The sequence below is a fragment of the Primulina tabacum genome, chromosome 2 (assembly GCF_025594145.1).
Source record: "Primulina tabacum isolate GXHZ01 chromosome 2, ASM2559414v2, whole genome shotgun sequence".
Taxonomy (NCBI): Eukaryota; Viridiplantae; Streptophyta; class Magnoliopsida; order Lamiales; family Gesneriaceae; genus Primulina; species Primulina tabacum.
The window spans coordinates 50,581,814-50,589,055 of NC_134551.1; positions in this window are offsets into that span (position 1 = coordinate 50,581,814).

Consider the following 7,242-nt stretch of genomic DNA (forward strand, 5'->3'; position numbering starts at 1 on the left):
ATATATATCAATTGAAATTTATTACCTCAAGAGAATATTAGGAATGGTCAAACGCCGCCTACATTCGATAAGAATACAAATTAAACAAACTTTTTTCACCTTATAGGAATGATTTTTTAATGGCTTAAGATTTTTATGCACCAAAAAATTTCTAGACACCATTAAAGTTCATATGATCAATAATTCAGTTGTTAGGATCGGAGATTGATTTTGAGGGGGTGAATAAACAATTTCAACAATTTATTAAATATAATTTGGTTGGGCTCAACAACAATGAAATAAAATTCTCGTCACTTGGATATCAATAAACCAAAAGTTGGACATTACGCGGAAATAGGCTCATTGATTTTGTTTGAACACAAAAATGGCTTAGTTATGAAACAATAATGCTACAAAACTGACTGTAAAAGTAAGGTGACTGAAAATTAAATTGCGTGAGTTTGTTTTTGGATGTTCGGAGACTTGAATAACTCATATGTTACTCATTCTTCCTTATAGAAAGATTATACAAAAAAACTTTGACAATTACAATGACTTGCAATTACCCACTTCAGCAGGACGTACCAATTTTTATCTGAAACTCTTAGTACCTCAAAAACTTACATTTGGTGATCAGTAAGACTTCTAACCATCAATAATTTTAAAATCATCGATTTAACTTAATAGAATTAAACTGTATATATCAATTCATATAAAATAAATTTAACAAGAATTTAATTTATATAATTATTTTAAAAAATCACACTCTAATTAATTTTTTGTTGAGATTTAAATTTCCAAGTGAAGCTAGTAATTAATTTATCATTTAATTACTCTATCGAGTGATTTTGGTCTAATTTGATTTCTGTGTGTTTTTTTAAAATTTTATAGTAATAAACTTTCCACGAAGAAGCCCAAGTTGCTGGTCAAAATCCGGTACAGATTTAATGAATACAAAAGGAGGAAAAAAGATAGTAAACGACGTCGTTTAATAGCGCAGCACCGTGTGCTGTTTTTCTATACACCCCCATAGAGGATCTGAACCCCTCCAAATTTACGTGAGATCACACATGAATTTTTTCTCTAAAACAATGGTGGACCGTGGTTATCATATCTAACCGAGAGTAGTGTTGGACTAAAGCATTGACATTAAAGATCGACTTTTGTACTATTGGATTTGAGCTAGTTCGAAAATATTATTCGAGATGGTTTTAATTTTACCCAAATGCCGAAGAATACATGAATCAGAGTTTAATAATAATGAGAGTTGAATTACAATCATAGTTACGTAAATTTCAATTAAATTATTTTACAGAAATAAAAACTAAAATTGACTAGCTTACATAGTGAGAATCAACAACATATTTTAAAAATAATTTCGTAGACAGCTACGTGTCTATCGTTGAGATGACAATCACTTAGTAGATGCACAATTTTGAAATGTTTGATCGAAAACTTCTTTTGATACTTTGTCCTGTGGGCACTTGGCTCAAAGATTCGTGTTAAGACCTCTTTTGATTTCGACTCACTCTTCAACCCGATTACTATTTCGAACAGTGACCAAAGTGTCTTTACTCACCTTTTTCTTGGCTAAAGTTAACCGGGGGAACAACCGGAGTTTAGGATTATTAATTATTTTAGCACCAAATTAAAAATGTCAACTCAATTGTAGATATTGTTGGTAGACAAATATCAAAATTGTTGAAAATTAGGTAAAATTAGGTGTTGAATATTGAAAATTAGTGTGTGATGATGTATGTAATGATGAAATTATTTTTGGATTGTTTTCCAAAAAAATCCTATAAATAGGTCTCCATTTGTAAAGGTATGATACAATTGAGTAGAGAGAAAAATATTATAAAGTGTGTAGTTTAGGTAAATTTTGAGAGTTTGAAATTTTTACTTTTTACCATAAATTTTTACTTTTTCACAACACGTTATCAGCACGAAGCTCTAAAAGTCCTCCATACTTTTCCAAGCTCCAAACAGAAGAAAAAGGTAACAAAAGTAATAATATTTATTTTACTGTTATTTATTTATTGTGTATATATTTAATATATAATATAATGTTATTATTAGAAATAATAAAAATAAATTTTTCGAAAACTTGTTATAAATCCTGGGAGGATGTTAAGACGACATCCCACACTCCCGGTAAGGGATACGACAAGTATAAAAGCCTATAAGGTTTTTAAACAAAATAACCTATGACACTTCATTATAATAATGTGATATGATATACATAATTATTTAAACATGACTAATATTATATACACCATATTATTACCATAAAATTATACAAATACATACATTTATTTTTTTGTACACCAACGGTCATAAACGGTAACAAAACGGCTAGTTTTTGCCCTATAAATATGATCTCACAAACTCTTTCAATCACTCCAACTTTCTCCTATTCTCTAAATATTATTCTTCATCAAATTTTCGAAGAAAAAAGAAGATGGCTTTCTCAAAGTTATTTTTAATTATTTTGGTTATCATACTCACGAGTCTTTTATTTATCGGAGAATATCCTCCTCGTGTGTTTTCTTTATTTTTACAAATGCTTGTACTTGTTGTTTATCCATTACTTTGTATTGCAATATTCATTAACTAATAAAATGCATCGTAATTTTTTAGTACCACCATGTCAAATTTGACAAAGCTCGAATTTGTTGCGCTCGACATCACGGGAAAAAATTATATGCCATGGACTCTCGATGTAGAAATGCATCTTGAGTCATTGGGTCTAAGCGAGACCATTAAAGAAAATGGTATATCTTCATCACAAGAAAAAGCAAAAGCTACAATATTTTTGCGTCGACATCTCGATGAAGGTTTAAAATGTGAATATCTCATCGAAAAAGATCTCATGGCTCTGTGGAAAGGATCGAAAGAAAGATTTGAACATATAAGGGAAGTTATACTTTCGACCGCCCGTGATGAATGGAATATGTTAAGATTCCAAGATTTTAAGAAAGTCAGTGATTATAATTCAGCGATGTATCGAATAATCTCGCAGCTAAAATTTTGTGGACATGAGGTTACAGAATCGGAAATGCTTGAAAAAACATTTTCCACGTTTCACGCATCAGATATAACTTTACAGCAACAATATAGAGTGCGTGGATTTGCGAGATATTCTGAACTCATCGCATGTCTTCTTGTGGCGGAAAAGAACAATGAGCTATTAATGAGAAATCATCAGTCCCGACCCACTGGATCAACAGCATTTCCAGAAGTAAATGCTGTGAGTAAAAATGAATTTAAACCTGGAAACCAAAATCAAATCCAGAGACGAGGTCGAGGTCGAGGTCGTGGTCGTGGACGTGGTCGTGGTCGTGGTCGAGGCTGTGGATTTTGAAAACAATAGAGATAGTTATTTTTATAACTCATCTCAAAAGGGCGTCACGAACCATCCACAGAAAATGCATCATGAGAATATGAGTGTTAATGAAAATCACTCGAAAAGATTTGAAAGTTCTTGTTTCAGATGCGGCACTCCAAGACATTGGTCTCGTATTTGTCGAGCCCCTGAGCACCTTTGCAAGCTCTATAAAAAATCGATGAAGGGAAAGAAAAAGAGACCAACTTCACTGAACGAAGTGACCGTTTGAGTGATTCAACTCATTTTGATGCTGCTGATTTTATGAATGATTTCTCTGGAAATGATCAATATGTTGGTGGGATAGAAATGAACAATATTGATGCTACAGATTTTCTCAATGATTTCTCTGAAAATGAACAATATAATGGTAGAATATAAATGTACAATAATTTATTTTTCATGTATTCATATAATAATGTTTTATTGTACAATTATGATATGTGTTAAATTTACATATGTATTGTCAGTAATTTTATTTCATTGCATATTTTTTTTTTGAAGTTCAAATATGAAAAATGCTATGAGCAAAGCTGAAGTTTGAATACCCGATAGTGGTACAACGCACACTATCCTCCGAGATAAAAGATATTTCTTGGAACTAAAACCAACAAAAACAACGGTGAATACAATATCAGGTCCTGTAGACTTGATTAAAGGATGTGGTAAAGCACAATTTTTGTTACCTAATGGTACAAAATTTTTGATCAATGATGCTTTATATTCACCACAATCGAAAAGAAATTTGTTGAGTTTTAATGATATATATTCCCATTGGTATGATACTCAAACAATGAATGAAGGGAATGAGAAATATATGTGTCTTATCACATATAAATCAGGAAAGAAATATGTGATTGAAAAACTACCAATGCTCCCTAATGGATTGCATTATACACATATAAGTCCCATTGAATCAAACATGGTAGTTGATAATTCTTCGATATTAACCAATTGGCATGATCGATTGGGACATCCTGGTTCAACAATGATGCGAAGAATTATAGAAAATACACATGGTCATCCACTGAAAGACCAGAAGATCTTTCAGAATAATAAGTTTCAATGTAAAGCATGTTCTCTTGGAAAACTTATTATAAGACCATCACCAGTCAAAATCCAAACTGAATCACCAATGTTTCTTGAACGTATTCAGGGTGATATTTGTGGACCAATCCATCCACCATGTGGACCATTCAGATACTTTATGGTATTGATTGATGCCTCCAGCAGATGGTCACATGTATGTTTATTATCAACTCGAAATGTTGCATTTGCAAGATTACTTGCTCAAATAATAAAATTGAGGAATCAATTTCCCGATTATACAATCAAGAAAATTAGACTTGATAATGCTGGTGAATTTACTTCCCAAACTTTCAATGATTATTGTATGTCTATGAGAATCATTGTTGAGCATCATGTTGCTCATGTACATACACAGAATGGATTGGCTGAATCATTGATTAAACGTATGCAAATGATTGCCAGACCAATTATGAAAACAAAGCTCCCTATTTCTATATGGGGATATGCAATTTTACATGCTGCTTCATTAATTCGCATCAGACCAAGTGCATATCATAAATACTCCCCATTGCAGCTTGCATTTGGTAAAGAACCAGACATTTCTCATCTGAGAATTTTTGGATGTATGGTGTATGTGCCTATTGCACCACAGCAACGAAAGAAAATGGGACCTCAAAGAAAGGTTGGAATTTATATCGGTTATGATAGTCCATCAATCATTCGATATCTTGAACCTCAGACAGGCGATGTGTTCACAGCACGTTTTGCTGATTGTCATTTTAATGAGAAAATCTTCCCAATGTTAGGGGGAGAACAGAAACATACCGAAAAAGAAATTACATGGTATGTATCATCATTGTTACACATGGATCCAAGAACAAAACAATGTGAAAAAGATGTACAGCAAATTGTGCACTTGCAAAAAATAGCAAATCAAATACCAGATGCATTTGCAGACACAAAAGGGGTAACTAAATCATATATACATGCTGCAAATGCCCCTGCTCGAATTGAAATTCCGAAGAAACAAATTGAAGATACTCATGATGTCATTAAACGCCTGAAGCGTGGAAGGCTAGTCGGTTCCAAGAATAAAAATCCTCGAAAAAGAAAATTCATAGAGAAACACGATGATCACAAAATAAAAAATGATGTTCCTGAAGAAACACATGATGATCACAAAATAGAGAATGGTGTTCCTGAATAAACACATGATGATGAAAATGTTCTGTCAGAAACACAAACTGACGAGAATCATGAAATCTCTATCAATTATATTAATACTGAAAAAATATGAAACCGAAAAGATATAGAAGAAATTGATGATATATTTTCTTATAATGTGACAATCGATATCATAAATAATAATGAAGATCATGAACCAAAATCTTTTGGTGAATGTAAAAATTGGCATGATTGGATAAAATGGAAAGAAGCTATCCAGGTTGAATTGGATTCGCTAAATAAACGTAATGTTTTTGGACCTATAGTCCTTACACCTGAAGGTGTAAAACTGTTGGATACAAATGGGTTTTTATTCGAAAGCGAAATGAGAAAAATGAAATAGTAAGATATAAAGCTCGACTTGTTGCGCAAGGTTTTTCTCAAAGGCCTGAAATTGATTATGAAGAAACGTATTCTCCCGTGATGGATGCAATTACGTTTCGGTATTTGATTAGCTTGGCGGTATCTGAAAATTTAGAAATGTGTCTTATGGATGTTGTTACAGCTTACTTATATGGATCACTTGATAGTAATATATATATGAGAAGGATTTAAGATGCCTGAAGCACAAAGTTCAAAACCCAGAGAATGTTATTCTGTGAAATTACAAAGTTCATTATATGGGTTAAAGCAATCCGGTCGAATGTGGTATAATCGACTAAGTGATCACTTGATGAAAAAGGGATATGTAAATAATTCAATATGCCCTTGTGTTTTCATTAAGAAAACAACATCCGGATGCGTAATTATTGCTGTATATGTTGATGATTTAAACATCATTGGAACGAATAAGAAAATTCAAGAAGTTGTGTCATACTTGAAGGAAGAATTTGAAATGAAGGATCTTGGAAAAACCAAGTATTGTCTGGGTTTACAAATTAAACAAAAAGAATGTGGAATATTTGTTCACCAGACAAATTATACAGAAAAGATCCTTAAACGTTTTAATATGGATAAATCAAATCCTTTAAGTACTCCAATGGTTGTTAGACCATTAAACATAGAAAAAGATCCATTCCGTCCATGTGAAGATGATGAAGATATTCTTGGTCTAGAAGTACCATATCTAAGTGCTATCGGTGCCCTTATGTATCTTACAAATTGTACAAGGCCTGATATATCTTTTGCCGTAAATTTGTTGGCAAGATTTAGCACATATCCAACAAAGAGACACTGGAACAGAATTAAACATATATTCCGTTATCTACAAGGAACGACAGACTTGGGACTTTTGTATTCAAAAGATGCTAATCCAAGTATAATTGGTTATTCCGATGCTGGATACTTATCTGATCCACACAAGGCACGTTCCCAAACTGGATATGTATTTACTCGTGGAGGCACTGCAATTTCTTGGCGTTCACAGAAACAAACGCTTGTAACAACTTCATCAAATCATGCCGAGATTATTGCACTAAATGAAACAAGCCGTAAATGTGTGTGGTTAAAATCAATGAGCCAACATATCCAAATCTCATGTGGATTATCATTCAACGAGAAGCCTGTGATACTATATGAAGATAATGATGCATGTGTAGTTCAAATGAAAGAAGGATACATAAAAAGCGATAGAACTAAACATATTTCTCCTAAGTTCTTCGCATTCACCAAGGAGCTTGAGAAGA